Source organism: Cupressus sempervirens, chromosome 11 (genome assembly GCF_028749045.1).
Source record: "Cupressus sempervirens isolate cs-2001-9-10 chromosome 11, ASM2874904v1, whole genome shotgun sequence".
Lineage (NCBI taxonomy): Eukaryota > Viridiplantae > Streptophyta > Pinopsida > Cupressales > Cupressaceae > Cupressus > Cupressus sempervirens.
Genome location: NC_143128.1, coordinates 718,406,322 through 718,424,327, shown reverse-complemented (window position 1 = coordinate 718,424,327; position 18,006 = coordinate 718,406,322). Strand labels below are relative to the sequence as shown.

The following is an 18,006-nucleotide window of genomic DNA, read 5'->3' as shown; positions in this document are numbered from 1 at the left end:
CAGTACACTGTACAATAGCATTCAGTCTGTTATCATATTATGGTAAATTTAGAGACATACATAATGCAAAATAATAATTAAATGTACTAGACTTGATTAACCATAACATCTTAAAATTAAATTAAATTCATTATACAAATAAGGATAATTCAAAATCATAAATTATTTCATGCAGAACCACCTGTGGCATAATTCACAAAACCATTTAAAATTAAACCAGAAACCACTTCAAGCACAACCTACAAAACCACAGTTCACTCCAAATAAAACCATTTAGGGCACAATTTCCAAAACCATTGTTTAATGTAAAGCCAAAACCATTTAGAGCTCAATTTACAAAACCATTGTTTAATTTAAAGCTAAAGCCATTTAGAGCTCAATTTACAAAACCACTGTTTAATATAAAGTATCTTGGAGGGGTGTGATAGTGGCACAAATGATGGCCCTTTCTCCATTGCCACCAAGGACATCAACTCCTTATAATAAGGAGATCAAGCTGCATGCAAAGGGATGCCATTGGTAAAGAAGAATGTACCAATGGCATTGTCTAACCATCTTGTGGACATTAAACAAATCGGCAATGGGGTTCCTACAACTTCCTACCTTACTTTCCCCTGCCCTACCCTTTCTTGCTAAACTGTGAATGGATGAAGTTCTCAAAGCTGATTCTGACATAGTCCTTACTTTCTAATGCAAGATACACGTAGAAGTAACATGCTACCCCCGTAACTGCTGAATTGTGTGCACCTATTGCATACTAGCCAAAGACTTAGGCATTGGAACTACACTACCATTAGGAATTCCCCACATTTTGTTTATTTCAATTCTAAACTTGCCATTTTCAGCACTTGACAAGATTTTGCATGTACTCACACAATTTCTAGTCCAAAAGAGGTGGTGTGAATTAACTCTAATAATTCTTCAAAACCATTTTGTGCCACAAAAATTACATTTCCATTTTTGCGTGCCACAACTTGTAGGTGTTGATGGTGAAACTCTTATTGGAACTGTTTCATAGGTTTCACAGGAGACTTTGGATCATAAGGACCCCATACAAATGGTGCTAAAATTTGAGAGGGACAATCAACACCCCTTACTTATACCAAATAGTCAACTTGTAGAACTCCTCAGTATAATCTTTCACAGTCATATCCTTTTGTTTCATATTTTGCAACCTCTTAAGCAACTCAAGTTCATAATCATCAAGAATGAACTTAGCCTTTAACTTAGTCACCATCAACCTCCATCTAGTGATCTTCATTTCGCTTTCCTCCTCTCTGTCTCTTTGTAGTTCTTTCCACCAAAGAGCAACATGTCCTTTCAGCTTAGTTTGTGCCAACCTCACTCTAAGTGGATCTTCAATATCCTCAAGTTCAAAGTAGTTTTTCAATTCACCAATCTAATCAATCAGGTCTTCATGAGTCAAAGTACCTGAGAAATTAAAAACCTCCATCTTATGCTTCAGCTTCAATTGAGATCCAGGTCTAGCAAACTGACCAACCCTAGTTCCAGTGGGTCTCTCCACATGATCAGTTCTGTCCTCACCACTAGATCCAGTAACTTCAAAGTCTTCAACAACTTCTTCATAACCATCTTCAGTAACCACATGCCTAGGTACACCACCTAAATCACTCACAATTTCAGCAATCATGTCACTCTTCATCAATGCAATCTCAGATCTGAATTCTGCTCTAATCTTCTCTAAGATCCTTTCCTCCACAACATCACTAAGATGATCAATTGCCCCAGGGTCCAGTCTTCTTAGAGGCATCTTCCAAAATCTTTGCAAACCCTAATCAATAGATACACAATCAAGAAGATCAATCAGCTCCACTAGATCAACCATCTCTCCAGCCTTCACCAATGTCTTGGTGCAAATTGCCTCGACTTTGGCGATTTGTCTACCACTTAGGAAAACTTTGGCTCTGATACCATTTGATGTAGTACAAGGCAGGAGAATCCCTAAAGGAGATGTCCAAGTGCCTAACAAATAACCACACAGCGGAAACACCAAAACAATGCAACAATAATGCAAGATGTGATACCAAATCACAACTCTTCATTCATAAAACAACTGATTATATGCAATATGCTTGGTTGTAAGGCCTTCTGGGTTAGGGCCAAATACAACAACAATTACAATAATAGTTTTGCAAGATCCCCCAAGATCCAATCCAAACACTACTCCCAGCTTGTCCATATTTGAACTCCGAAAGACAATCACCAAGGAAATCTTAACTTGTGCTCACAAGCCCACCAAACATTCTCCTAGTTTTCAAGCCTTAGCCACTAGCCTTTCAAAGTTCGCATCCTCTTTTCCAAGATGGATCACTTACTCTCCTCTTTCTAAAAGACTCCCCAATATCCCTTACTTATATCCAACTAAGCCACAAGTTGGCCTAGTTCATTACAAATTAAATTAAATCCCTTGCATTAAATATATGTTGAGCCACAAGTCGGCTACAACACAATTTAAATACCCGAAGTCGATTTCAACACGAATTAAATACCAAAAGTGAGCTCATAGACAACTTGGCACCATCAGGAACCAAGACCAAGCCGAGCGTTAGAAAGACCAAGCCGAGCATCAGTTAACTCCCAAGCACTGTTGAGCTCCTAGTGCATGCCGAGCACACAGAGAGTGCCGAGCAACCAACTTATGCCGAGCACACAGAGAGTGTCAAGCAGCCAACATAAATCGAGCACCACAAAATGCATTGAGCTCCAACGACGATCGAGCATCTCGGCCATAACTAGACCCTTCAGTGACCAAGCATCATTATTTGGTGATCGAGTCCACAATACTTCGCCAAAACACCTCCAACATGCAGGATTGCAAGCAAGCCCAAGATGCTCCTCCATCAGAAGCCAAGCAGGTTGGTTCCTTTGGGTCAAACCTAGGTTGAACTAGGGCAGACCCAAGTAGACCGAGTGTGAACCAGGTACAGTTTCATTGGGAACATTTTATAATTTAGTTCAGAAAACAATTATTACAGAATTTGAGTAAAGATTTTTCGCATTACAAATAAATTTTTTTGAAGTTCAAATATTTATTACATCAAAATAAACTAGGCCTCAAGATTTCTTGGAGTGAAATTTTTATATCCAATTGTTGATAATGGCCCATCCAAATAATTGGTAGCTTTGTATGGTGATAAATCATATTTGAAACATTAAACAATATCTTCAATAGGTGAAGGGAGTTGCAAGCTACTTATATAACACTTTTCAAGTAGGATGTTAAAGTACTTTTTCATTCCCGCAGATGACCTCACCTTGTCACATTCATGGTGCTGTTGAGGGACTGTTGGAGTCTAAAAGTCCCCAAGCACCATCACACCACACTGGAGTTTCAGAGCACCCGCGCGGAATGGTGGGAGCTCCAGCGGTGGCGGGGGTACTTGGGTATGCGGAGTACTCGTCCTGGAGATGTCCCAACACCCGGTACTCTGGGGTTTTGGGTTGGGTTTGTGTCCCTGGGTTTTATTGAGAAAGAATGAGATATAGGCCAATATTGATTCCTAATAGTATGTCTTCTATACCACTATGCCCTTGTTTGACTACAGGAATTGGTTGCTTCATCCTGTATCATAGAAAAAATTTGCTACTAACAGATATTGTAGTTACTGATACCATTTTTTTGTCTTTAAGGCTGAATTGTGCAGAAGTTCAGAATAATTAACTTGGGAGACTAAAAAACTTTTTATTGTATGGAATATGTGGTTCCTTTATAAAGAAATGTAATTTTGCTTAATGTATATCTTGATTGTAACTATACATTGCATTCTTTTCACAGCTTGAAGTGTTCCAAGAAAGGTCGAAAGTCAAACAAAATGCTGATTTGCTATCATGCTGCGCAGAAGTATTGGATGAATTTTTGTATTTTCTTTGGCATTCTAACTGCATTATAATGCACATCTCAAATGATAAATGAGCAGCACAATTATTATTATGTTCGTTGTAATAGATGAACTGGAATTTGTCGTTGATTTATCTCTCTATTGTTGACAATCCAATTTGCTAAATTAACTATTTGCAATTGACTCGACTGTTACTAAATACTTTTTCTTGGCGATGGCAATGATGTAAATCTGCTGGCAGATTAATTTTTGGAATTTTTTTGTTGTGCTCGGCAAAAGAGGTTCAATTTCTTTAATGCCTTGTTTTTGTTATTGTCAAAAGACACGTGAACTATTCAAGTTCAGAAATATTGTTGTAAAAGTGCCATGTTCCACGATGTTTCCAAGGCGGGGGCAGCAGTTCATATATATTAATATAGGAACTGTTTTGAGTTCCTGGAATTTCATAGAATGATTGCCTTGTTCAAATGTTACATAAAAATCTAAAATATCTATGCAGTCTTTGTAAATGGTGAGCGAGTTCCATTTGGGATGTTAAGGGTTTTCAGAAGGGGAGTGAGATGGCTTGTGAGTTCCCCATGCACTTTTTTGTCTGCTTTTCTAATGAAAGTGAGTGATTAAAAGTAAAGAAAAGAAGGGATGCACCTGTACCCATTTCCCTTACAGAACAGGGGATCACTGGGTGAGATCCTCATGTCCGTGGGAGGTGAGGTTGGAGAGTGGCGGGACACATACACTTGCATCCCCATGTAATGATTGTATATTGACGCTTTGTATAGATGGTTGGTTTGTTTTTCCCTAAATAAAAGTAGGAATGGTAAGAGATTGAATGTGCTGATTTTTGTCTGTAACCATGTCGATTAGAAAAGTCATTTTTATATCTTTGAGAGCCTTAAATAACATTTTTTCAAGTGTCTTTTGGTTTTAGTAAACTATATTTGTACTCAGGTGAGCTTCCTCCATTGTGATAGGCGCCATATATACTAGGGAAAAAAGTCTTAACTGATGTTAAGTTGCTTATTATTATATACTTGAGAATGGAATGATGAATTGTAAAGATACAATGAATTGCACTCATTTGTTCTGAGTGTTTGTAAAATGTTATTCTATGATATTGCTGTCCAGATTGCAACCCAAGTGAGCTTATTCTTGTGGAAACTGTGGTTAGGTGTGTTTGAGCTAGAGTAATACTGAGATGCAATGAGTGTTTAGTGTTCCATTCATTCATGGAAGACGAGTTCTTATGAATTGCTGCACATAGAACATGTGTCAATGAGTTCGACTCAAAATCTACCAAATTAAATTTTAATAACAATATCACAATTTAATTTGATATAGAAAAATATCTTCTTATCAAATATTATTATCACCTATTTTTTCACATTCTCAACTTTTGGCTAAACAATATTATCATATATATATATATATATATATATATATATATATATATATATATATATATTCCAGTGAACTAAAACTGTTGTGGAGTGTATTTGATGGGTTGTGGGTTTCCTTATAATGATAAATTACATAAGATAATTTTCTAGAATTTTGATTGTGTGAGTTTTTAACATCAACATATCTGGCCATAAAGTTACCCATTGATGAAGGAGAGTGAAGAGAATAGAAAACTCATGTTTAAAGTTCATACACAGTAGAAAAAACTGTCTTATGCATTTCTAATGGATTGTAAAAATCTGATGACAATAAATGGGGAAAAATGAGAAAAACCAAAACAAAACATTTATTTGACATTGAGAACTCGAACATTGTGCTCTGTTATTTATGACGTGTTGAAGAAATGAAAAATCTGGTGAAGGAAACTTAGTTCAAGTTACTATAGTAGCTACTATATTAGTTGGGGAGCACATCATAATCAAAGATGTCTCAAGGTCTGAATTTGGTGGAGGGCGGGGAATGAAGTTACTACTAGAAGCAATGAAACTAGTTAACTTTAGAGCGTCCAACCATGCATTCCAACACAAGCCCTTAGAAATGCCGATCGATGGAAATATTTCACCAATTATTGCACGTACAACATTCCGTTTACTACGGGGCATTGTGTTTAAAAGAGTGTAAAACTTAACAAAATAAAAAAAATGAGGCTGGTGCCTTGCAAAATAATTGGAGGAAATCACACCACTTATAGAATAATTTGTAGCATATTTGAAAAGGAAAGGATATTTCTTATTCTTAACTAGAATGAATGTACAGGGTGGGGTTATTTAGAAGGGAGCATCCTCAAAAGTAGAGATGAATGACTCGCTTTTTTTTTTAGGGAATATTTGAAAGCTAGCATTACCATGAATTATATAGTCTATCTTAACCTAAAAAGATTAATTACAAAATTTAAATAAGGCGTGGCGTAACTTTGCCTATAAAAAACAAGTTAAAAAATTAATTTTCTTTTAATTTTTGATATTTTTAAATATGAAATTTTAATATTTGATTAATGAAAAAAAAATATTACTAAAAAAATAAGAGCTATTATTTTCTAGGAGATTCAAAATTGTCCTATAGCAAAATAATGTTTTGATCATGGGTTCTTCCTCAAAAATAGAGCTGAAGCTCTGTGTCATATGCCTTATAGCCCATTTATGTGATAGACTAATAATTAGTGACCTCTTGATCTTTATTTAATGTTTTGTTTTAACATTACTTCATTTTATATAGATAGTGTGTTTTTCATTCTAAAGAGCTATCATTTATTAATATTAGTATTATTTTCATTTTATAAAGAAGTTTGTCTTAAATATTAGTTGTTTGTAAGATTATTCCACAATTTATAAAAGTTTCAAATGGTATACTTCAATATAAAGGAGATGGTTGCTATATTTTCCTCATCTTTTTGTTAAATGTATGCAATTTAATTTGAATTTGTGTTTTAAAGATTCTACATTTCATTCTAATCTGAAATACTCAAGCTACAAATTCACTTTGTCGTCATGCATATGAAAATCTTATTGAAAATATATGACTTGTAACCTTTCCAATTCTTAATATGTTAGTTCTTATTTTACAACATCTATAATTTATTTTTAAAAATATAATTATGCTAGTTAATAATATTGGTATAATTTTAGATATAATTTAGTCTTCTAAATTTTTTTTATATGAGGGTATACATGTAATGGAATAATATAATATTATGTTTTCAACATTAAAGTGAGAAAATATTGGATAGATCTATCAAAAAGTCAACAATGATGTTTGATCATTCATAATAACAAATTTCGTTTTGTTAATTTAGTTTTTGCCTTCTTATTTTGAAGGAATACAACTATGAAGAAGTATTAGTTAAAAAATTCAATTTATATTATTATCAACTATTTTCAATATTTTAATAAAAGTATTTTTTTAAAACTAAATTATTTTGAGATTGATTAAGATATTATCTCAATTTTTTTTCATATTGATAGAATTGATATATGTCTACCCACAAATTCATTGTATGTTAAAAATATATATTTTTACTTGTAACTATCAAACATGTTTGATTTTACTTCAAACATACATATACCTGAGTGCCATTCTCTAAGTGGACACAAATGGGTTTGACAAAAAAGAACTCATTATTTGTGCTTTAGTAACTAAATCTTCTTGGAGAATCTATGGAGGTATAATATGGGACATGGCTTTAACCACTTATTTTCTAGGGGCTAATATTCATTAATTAACTAATTATTTTATACAGTATAAATTGCAAGTGCCTAACATGTGTGTACAATTTCACAATTATTTAGCACCCACCTTAGTGTGTTTTCATAAGAGGATTTTAAATTTATCTTCACAGACACTTAAATTTACGCATAGGTCTTCTATTATATCAATCTTGTTTGAAATCATGGTAAGCTCTTATTTCGAAGTGTTCTACTCAACCTTTTCCTCCAAGACAATAATTTATATCATAAGCTAGGCCCTATGTTACCATTGTGGCATCATTTTATGTCTTGATCTCAAAATCAACCATGCTCTATAATCTGGCATCTCCTAATTGTCTGCAACTTGTGGCCTTGCTATGAGCTCTGATTGAGTGAAAGACATTATGTTCTTGGGAACATATACATTGACACTTTGTTCCTTGAAGATTAGGCAGTTTACTGGAATATATGGATTTACACTCAACCTACTTTAGTTATAACCCTGGAGTTGTTTTTAGAGGTATATAAACACCTTATCTCATCAATTTAAGAGGTGTTAACATTATTACCAAGCATGTATTATTGTCAAGTGCAATAATTTAAAATCAAGGTTTGTAAGGAAGCATTCAAGCATTACAGATCTAGATTTCTTCTCAATAATTCAAGGTGGTATTCTCTATGGATCAATCTTCTTTCTCTCATTGAATGCCTAGAAAATGAGTGTTCTATCCAAGAGATAAACCCACATCTACATTTTTCTTCTTTTCAATCAAATTTTGGGGTGAATTAGAGCATCCATCGTATAATTTTATCTTTCATGTTTTCCTTTTGGGGTTGTTATGTTATGTCAACTATTACATCAACATATTTAAAGAGACATTTGCATAGCCAAGGTATGACATATTTTTCTTTTCAAATCTAGCCATGTTATATGAAAACATGCTTTCATTTCTTCCAATAATCTCAAGGTTGATTTCAATTAGGGGATTTTCTCTATCAAATTGTCATTTTTCTTTCATGTGCAGTTATAGGTGGCACACTTGTCTAGAGTTGCTATGACAAGCACAAGATTTGTAAAAAAACTACAACTAGATTATGGAAAAACACTTGGGTAAAGAGTGCCTCAGGCTTTGTATTTCTAGGAACAAAAAATCCAAGGAATTTCATACCTAGAAAGTCTATTTTCTCCAAGTCTATTTTGTAATTTTGTCAATATTTTCTTATTCATCATTCTATTCTCCATCATCATATCATCTCTATCAGTGAAGTATCACTGGATCTCTTATAGCTTAAGACTTAAACCTATTGAGATGTCTTCCTTCCAATTGTAAATCAAGATTAGGGGAACAATCACATTGCTAAATTTTCTTAGTGTACATTTTGGTGAATACAACATATGATATTTCCATTTTGATTTTAGTGTTACCTCTTTTTTGTATAACTGGATCTAATACATTTCATTTATACGTCTAAGTTGGGGCAATTTTTGTTATGGAATTTACTAAGTTAGATTGGTGTGTGATAAGTTATGTAGTTATATTTTCCCTTCTCTTTATTAATCACATGGTGAAAAATATACCATTTGCACTTAATGACGTTTATAATCCATGATTTTATTGCATATGGTGTTATGAGACTTTCAAATATCTTTCTTCCTTATGAGGGATGTCTTTAAGACTTTTATCAGTATTCTAATTTTTTCACAAGATCTTTAACAAAATGCGTATAATATATTGATTACACAAGTCTATTTGTTGATGATTACACTAGAATTAACCAACATTATCAAAGCATTTATCATAATTATGATGTTACACATTTTATTAACGATTCATCTCCAAGAATAACGTTGAGTATCTATGTGAAGATCTTGATAAACCATCTTCTTCTTCTCCACCTAATAAAGAAAGGAATAGCGATAGGAATCCTGATCTACCTAAAGAGATTATTTCCCTTCATATTCCTCTTTATACTACCCATGTTCATAGTCAACAAGGCTATAGTGAACAATGACTTGATATTAATGAGCAAGGTCTTCAAGGTATTAATGAGCAAGGTATAAACATTACTATAGATCCTACTACACAAGTTACTTCAATCACCCTAAAATTGATAGAATTTTTAAATCATGGTGTTATTAAATAAACAATGACAAAGTCAAACTTAAATCGAATCAAGGTCATTTAATCAAAACGAATTAAATTAAAGTGATCAAAATAGTTAAATATTAAATCATTATGAGAAGAATATAGATTTATTCATTGTTAAAGTAAAAATAATTAAATCAAATCAAAGCTGTTAAGTAATTATGTAATTGATTTTAATTATTTACACAGTTCACTTAATTAATTAAATATTAATTCCAACCCATTCCATGGGCAAACTTCGCTAAAATAAATGAAATAAATAAATTAGTAATTCTAACATCCCTCCCAAACCACATGGGATGGGAACTGAGGACATTACTCATATGGATCACCAAAATCTTTACAATCTTAACTACTCAAATTGGCTATGCAATATTGATCACTAATTTCAAATGGTATTCCCCTCATTTGAAACCATTTAAATGAAGTCACTCAACCATGAGTAATTGAATTAACTTTGACTCTACCCCTAAGCATTGGAAAAATCTATAAATACTAAGCCATTTTACAACAAATCATCCATTGTATTTCCATTACATTACTGTAATCAATTTGATCACATTGAGTCATTTAGCTCAATTATTAATTTTGTAGTTTGATTAGATCAATTTTAGTTCAATTGTGCATCTAGAATCATGTTAATATTTGATTTTCCATTCTAGAAGTTGTTGCTATTGTGCTTAGTTAAGAACTTTCTTAGTCATTTTAGTTACGAAAACATAAAATGGTTTTGATTAAGCTTAATTTGATAATTGTTCATATTGTTCTTCATTTTAGTTATCAAATTGAGTCTCAAGTTAATGTTTCATGAATATGCAATTTAGTGTATCCAAAATAACACCCACCGTGGGCACTAGCTTCAAGTTTGATCGATTTTCATCTTTAAACTAGATTTTGAAGTCATAATTTACAATAACGTCTCCACATAGTCTTCTAGCGCATTTGAATCTTCTTATGACACATCTAAATTATCTTGTAACACTTTCAAATTATTTTACAACTCATTTGCAAAACACTTGCAGTGCTTTTGATTTTCTTTCAGCACATTTGTGGAAAATTCTTTATTCCTTTTCTCTATCTATCAAAATTTTGCACTAAAAAATCTTTCAGCGTGATTTTTCCTTTCTTCCAATACCTTTAATTTTCCTTACAATGCTTGGTTTCATAATTATTTACAACACCTTTAAATTTTCTTATAATGTTTTTGTTAAATATTGCAAAATTTTAAATTTTGTAAACTTAATGTCAAATTTCATGTTGTTTGTAGATGACAAGACCTAAAAAGGTGCAGAAGTCGAGGCTTAAATTGCCAAGACACTACAAGGAGAATAAAGGAAGCAATTATCAAGCTATGAGAATTTTTTTAGTAATGCTAATTTGCTAGAAGATTTATTGGAGTAAGAAGAAGCACATTTGGGTTATCTTAGGGTTGTATCAACTTACAAGTTGAAATATCATTCTTTAAATTAGATCTTTACTCCTTGGGTTTTGAAGTTTCATTAATTAGGAGCATTTTCCTTTTGATTTTGGACTTACATAACTTTTTCTTGGAGTTTTTTTTGGACTAACATTTGTGGAAGGGCATGGGAAGGAACGAGAGCTATTGTTGAGGTATGAAAATAAATGCACAATATAAATAAAAACTTCACCTAGCCTAGCTACATTGAATTGAGGCAAGTAGTTAAACAGGCTTGAATATGATCAAGTTGTGGCATTTAATTGAAAAATCTAGTTTGATTAGGAAGTGTTAAGGTCCTTGACAACAAATTAGGGATATGCTCTTTCTTTTCTTAAAGTCATTGAATTCCAAAATATGTGGATTTGGAGATGATAAAATGCTTTGGACAAACAAACACCCCTAAAGAAAGCCTAATTTGATTGTGAACAAAAGGTATTAGGGATACTCTTTCACCTCTTTTAGGTGATTAAACTCCCAAACATACCCTAGTTCTACTTGGATTAGAGGCTTGTAAATTAACAATTATCAGTTGTGTTTGGAAGATTGAAATAATAGGAATATGCACTTACCCTTTTAGGGTGATCTAACCCCTTGACCTATTTTCCCTCACATTTCATGCTTTGATGAACATGTTATCTTTCATAGAGTCATAGAAAGGAACATCTCCCAAGGACTATAATATAGTCATAAGAGAACTGACCTTAAGTGAGATACAAAATTAGCTTTGTTGTGGTTGATCCAACTCACTCAATAACACAACGATTACATCCTTATGGAGTGTGAGACATAGTTGCTTGTAACAACTTTCCTCTAGTAGTCCTAAGCATACAACGTGAATCTCCCCAATGCTAGTGGGGAGATCTCAAAAGAGAGGTAAAAGCAAGCAACTTTGAATGCATTATTGACTAATACCATCTTAAATTAGTTACCTACCTATTAGATACATGTTTAAAAACCAATTTGACCTTAGGTAGGTGAATACAATATTTGATTTGTTCAAAATCCATGAAAATCAAAAGATGATACACATTTTATTTAACGACATAGTTGAGAAAAAATATGTAGTGCCTACCTCATAGTTTTCTTTTCAATTCATTTTGCCAAACTCTTTTGGGCCACTTTCATTTGTGTGTTGGTTAGTTCAGTAACATTGGAGATCATTAATGTATGACCTTATATTGGGATTTGATTTTATATCAAGATCTATAGGATAGTGTGAGATATCATGTGTGGATAGTTATGTGTTCATGATGATGATTCTTTATGATTCTGGATTGGTTGACCCATACTTGCATGTTTATGATGTGTGTGTCTGTTTTACATTTTCTCTTGATGTGTCTGATGTAGATGATGGAGGAAGTCATAGTTACAATCTATATGATGTACCACTCCCCATCATTATCTATTATATAAACATATATTTGTACATGCTCTTCTTTTATACAAGTATGTAGGTACTAGACATCGACTTTCTTGAATTGTTAGGATAAGCGTGCCCTATCATAGTATCTCAATCATAAAAGGGGAGATAATATACATACTCAATCCCATCCTAACTCATCATTGTCCTAAAATACAAACATGCATCTAATTGACTAACTATCCAAATTCATCAAGGTGACATGAATTTGTGAACCTGACCATGAGCTTGATAGTCTATTGGAGTTATTTTCATGTTGCTAAGTCGTGAGTTTTGTCATATGTTTACTTGGTGAAATGAATTTATTAAGATATATTATGAGTTGAGAATAATTAAATCTTATGAATATTTGAATATTAGAGTAATAAATATTAAAATAATTAGGTGTGATGAATTAATTAAATACCTTTATTTAATTAAACAGATGTAATTAAAAGGCAAGAGCCTACAACACAACAGTGAATTGTGAGCCTCTTATGTGAGAAGTCTTGGGTTCAAGTATACTTGAGCTTAATAAAATAATAATAATTAATCACAACTCATAATAATAATGAATCTTGGCTTCAACCTCTTAAAAAAAGACTTAATTAAAAAATTAGCTATGGAATTAAAGATTTAATTAATGATTAAAGAAAAACTTAAATTAAAGTTGCACAAATAATGTGAGTTAATTTTAAAGTCATGTTGCATCTTATATTGTTTAAATTTATTAAATATAATTAACCTATAATTTTTCTTATAGTAGTGTGCTAAAAATATTAATTTTTAAATAAATATTAATATGTTTTCGATTAATTCAAAAAAAGGTTTTGAAGTGACTTAAAACCCTTCACAACAACATTACAAAAATATCATAAAAAGAGATGTCTTATTAGACCAAAGTCGTTCAACACCAAGACGACTATAATAAAATTAAAGCTGCACATTAATTTAGTAAAATTGAATTATGATTTAAGTTAAAAGTTTAGTGATTTGAGTTGAGTGGTTATTAGTTGAGTTGCTTAATTTAAATTAGACAATGCAACTAAAAAAATACTTTATTCTAAAATTATAACTTAATCTTTTAAAAATTAAATGACTTAACTAAATAAATAAATAAATAAATATATATTTTTTTGCATAATTGAGTCTCTTATTTTGGAAAACCTATCCAGTCTTCTATATTAGAGGGTTTTGGGTTATTATTTCATGATGGTTTGCCACATACCTTGTTTGGATTTTGAGAGTTTTAAGAATTTGTTCATAGCTTTAAGGTTTTTAATAGTTTTGAAATTATTCTTCATGATTGTAAATTAATTTTTGTGGATTAATGTAGGGTTTTGAAATCCTTTTTTTAAAATTTGTTTTAAAAATATTTTTTACATCATGTTTGCTAGATCTATTTTTTGGTCGGATAAGTTTAGGTTTTATTAATATGAAAATAAATTACATCAACAAAACAGGCCCATTGACATCTACCTAAAAGGACCATAATCTCCTTTGGACACAACTTGCATGTAATCCCACCCATCGTCTGCTTTTATGTTCTGATTGCCAAACTCTTTTAGGCTGATTTTATGCATTGATTAGTTTTAGACATACCGGATTTACAGTTTTATGATATTATTTCATGACTTGGATTAAAGATGTATCAGTGATGATTACTTAGTTGACTATATTTCATGTGTTGTTTAATAATTATGGTTACTGTTAGCAACTTCTGCCCTCTCCCAAAAATTTGAGTTTTGCCTATCAAGCATGGTCAAGTGTAATATCTTTTCAAATATTCAAGATATTCAAATATTCTATTGTTATAGGGATACATTAAAAAATCTTTAACTTATCCTTATATCCCTAAGTTTCAAGCCTTTTCATGATATGTCCCTGTGAATGTTTCAAGTCATGACCATGCGACTACCTTCCATCGTCTGGTCGTAGGATATCATCTCCTAACCATCAAACAGGTCATGAATGTGCAATACGGTCTTCTCAGCAGTAAGCGCAGGGTCGTCATTTAGAAGGCTAACATCTAGTTAAGAGCGACGATGTTGTGATCACCCTTTGGATCACACAGTCGCAATGGGTTAAGGGAAAATCATGCTCAATACCACAAAAGTGAAAAACCCTTTGTTCGCATTGTCGTGGGGTTAAACGCCAAGCCCTAGTTCCAGGTTGTGATCCAACAATAGGTGGACACGTGGAAGTGGTAGGACCGACCATATAGGGAGTTGTCGAAGGTTTTTTGCCATAAATGAGGTTCTAACTGACAAGTTTTTATTCACCATAAATATAAACACAATGGAAGGGAGATTTTTTGTCATAGTCGTCTGATCTTTTTAGGATCAACAAATGTCGCTTTATTGTTAATGAAATTTGCATAGAATAGTCATAGCGAGATAGTGACAACAAGACATGTATACCAGTGGGCTCGAGGTCACAGAAGCAACAATTAAAATTATTTTGTAGCATGGTTGCAATGAGTTTAACTTTATCTTGAGTCAATGTGTCCACTAAGTGGTGACAATTAAGGTTCATAGTTTCGCATGGTCACAAAGGGTTAGGTCTAACTAGAGTCTACATGGTGACATTGCAAACAGTTACAATCATGCAATCGTTGGGTTACAATAGTTAGTGAAGTGAAGAGAAGGCAAGAAACGAAGCAACAATAACTGTTAGATTTGATGGTGTCGTGGTTTCGCAAGGGTAAAAAAGTTAATGAATATAAAGGTGGTGAAGCTGTGACTAAGGCAAAGGCACGGGTCAACATAGATTTCAATGCTAGGGTGAGGTGGAAGAATGTTGTAATGTCATCGGGCCACATGGTGGGATTGACAATTAATTTTTGTTTGACTTGCTAACATATCTGATTTGGAAGTGATCAAAAAATGCATAACTAGTGGCTCTTTAATCACTAGATTGATCTTTTGATCATCTGCAACTACTATTTTGTGTTCCCCATGCATGGTGAATAAATTTTCTATCTTCTTACTACTTTGGGTTATCCATCTACCCAATTTTTCAGTTATGGTTGTCGTTTCTGTCCCTTCAAAGGTCAAATATGCACATAGGGATCAAATTTCTACATATGGATGTGCACCTAATCAAATCCTTCTGTATCTGCATTAATGTCCTTGTAACTTGGTGGTAGTGGTTGATTTTCTTGGCTTCTAGTAGAAGTTTCTCAATTATGCTTAAACTATAAAAGAAAGTTTTTAAACTCTTCTTAGGGTCAATCTTTTCTTTGATTTTGTAGCATTCTATGTCTATGCTCTACTAGAGAAAATTCCTTTGCCTCTGAGTTAATATACTCCTTTGTTGTATCTCTTTCTTCCATTAATATATTGTGCAATACCTTCTTGCCTTGTGTTAATGTATTGTCTTCATTTCTCAACTATATGATTGTATCTACTTGGCTTTTGGAATGATATAAAGTAAAGTCTCTTCCTTATATCATTCTTTTGGTTTTTGATCTACATATGGTTGTTGGATTAAGAAAGGATTGAATTTGTATACTTTGAGTCTATATTGATGAACTATCCATTCTTGGGGAGAGATAAGGTTGAACATACTATTTTGGTGTATCACCCCTTTTATATTAGATTAGGTAGTTTTCTTTTATGCAATCCTTCTACCTTTTCCTCTCAAAAGAATAGTTACGTGCATCTTGATAGTGAGAGAGTTGACCTTATCTAGAGATTCGATCTCATAGTTCAAGCCCCATAAATTGGAGATTGTTTCCATGTTTCATAAGGTTGCCTTTAGGTAAAAACTTTAGGCAAGGGTGAAAGCTTTTGTGATAATAGTTTTTGGCATGCTTGGTGGAACACTCATATTGAAGCATTCTAAGTTCACTGGTGTCAAAGAAGAAAACTTTAGATTCATGTCGAGAAGATAGTGTTGCTCTCAGTATTTTAGGCCTTCAAGAGGCTCATTTACAAGTACTTGGTGACTCCACTCTACTAATACATCTGGTTTCAAACCAAGTTTCTATGGTTCATGCCCGAGGCTCACACAAGAGTATCTTCTAGAGGTAATTTTCAATAGATTGAGATTTCATTTTCAAACCCTAGAAGAAAGAGAAACAGGGTATCTCTATCACCAGTTAAGAGTGCAACAACAACAAATACACTTGCAAGATCTCTCTCTACTCTTCCTATTGATAGATCGCATGCTAGGTTGCCATATTTTCATTTGAATAGGTCATTATTCTATATGGCCTAACCTAGAGCCCATATTTTTTCCACCTTCAATGGTGGAAGCCCTCTTCTCATAGCTCATAGACATGACATTCTAGTTGCTGCACTTAAAAGTATACCTGAATTTACTGGTGAAACTTCCATTTCTCCCTTTGAACACATTCAAGAAGTTTCAAATGTCTGCAATGTACATGGTATTGTGAAGATGATGTTGCTATTAGGCTCTTAGCTTCATCTCTAAAAGGGAAATCCTTGTAGTGGTATAAAGGTTTGGCTCCTAATTCTATTACTGATTGGGATGGGTTGGGAGTAGGACTTTGCAAGCATTTTGAAGACAAAAGTGATCACCTATCACTTTTAGAACAATTAATAACTATCAAAAGGGCACCCCATGAATATATGACTGATTTTAATTATAGATTTTAAAAGACATGGGATATAATAGCTACTACAGTAAAGCCTTCTCATGGTAATGCTTTCTTATATTACCTTAGAGCCTTTAAAAGTGATATTTCTACCACCCTGCAATCCATGAGAGGAGATACTTTGCTTGATGCCTATGAAATTGCTATAAGGGCAGAAAGTATCTTGATACAAGGAGGAAAATTAGCTCCAAGGCCTCCTATGCCTTTCTTCCCAAATATGCCCAATCATCAACCCACAGTAGCCCCTATCCCTACTACCTCCACAAGCCAACCTCTTGTTGTAGAGCAAGTGGGCTCCACATCTTCTAGTGAGTTTGGAAAGCTGAAGGACATGATGCAAGCCCTTATGTTAAGTAATAAAAAATTGCAAGACCAGGGCTCTAAGATTGGCAAGAAGCTACAGGATCGAGAAAAGAAGCTGGATGACAAATTTCTCAGTGGTCCAAAAGATGAGCAACAAGGTGGTGACCTTGGAAAAGCAGCAAGCCCAGAATACTAAGCCTCCCCAACCTTATTTTCAAAACCCTATATATAATAGGCCTATTGGCACTACCCTTGTAGCAAATGTAAACCCAAATCCAATGAGTACATTAGTTCCTCATAACAATCTTGCTTAGGAACAAGAATTCTGTCCCTCCTACAATTATTGTTATGGTCATTGCATGTGCCTTAAAGTAGAATCATACGTAGTTCTAACCACTCAAGACCAAGCACCAGGACAACAAGATGATGCCCTTCAAGCTACCAATACTGCCCACTTGTGGCACCAAGGTGATTATTCTTTCATGAACCATCAACCAGGAGAATGTTGCCATACCAATTAGGATGCCATAGCTCACAACACCAAAAGTAAGAGAAGAGCTATAGAGGATACTATCC

General features: G+C 33.3%; 1 pseudogene across 1 annotated transcript in view; it reads left to right on the top strand.

Annotated features, from left to right (window-relative positions):
* LOC149531687 (lysine--tRNA ligase-like) overlaps positions 1 to 4,311 on the top strand; it is a 62,523-nt pseudogene extending 58,212 nt beyond the window's left edge. Inside the window, exons 13-14 of the transcript XR_016359132.1 lie at positions 3,266 to 3,527; positions 3,797 to 4,311. The product of XR_016359132.1 is annotated as a lysine--tRNA ligase-like (transcript). The remainder of the gene's footprint in view (positions 1 to 3,265; positions 3,528 to 3,796) is intronic.
* The last annotated feature ends 13,695 nt before the right edge of the window (positions 4,312 to 18,006 follow it).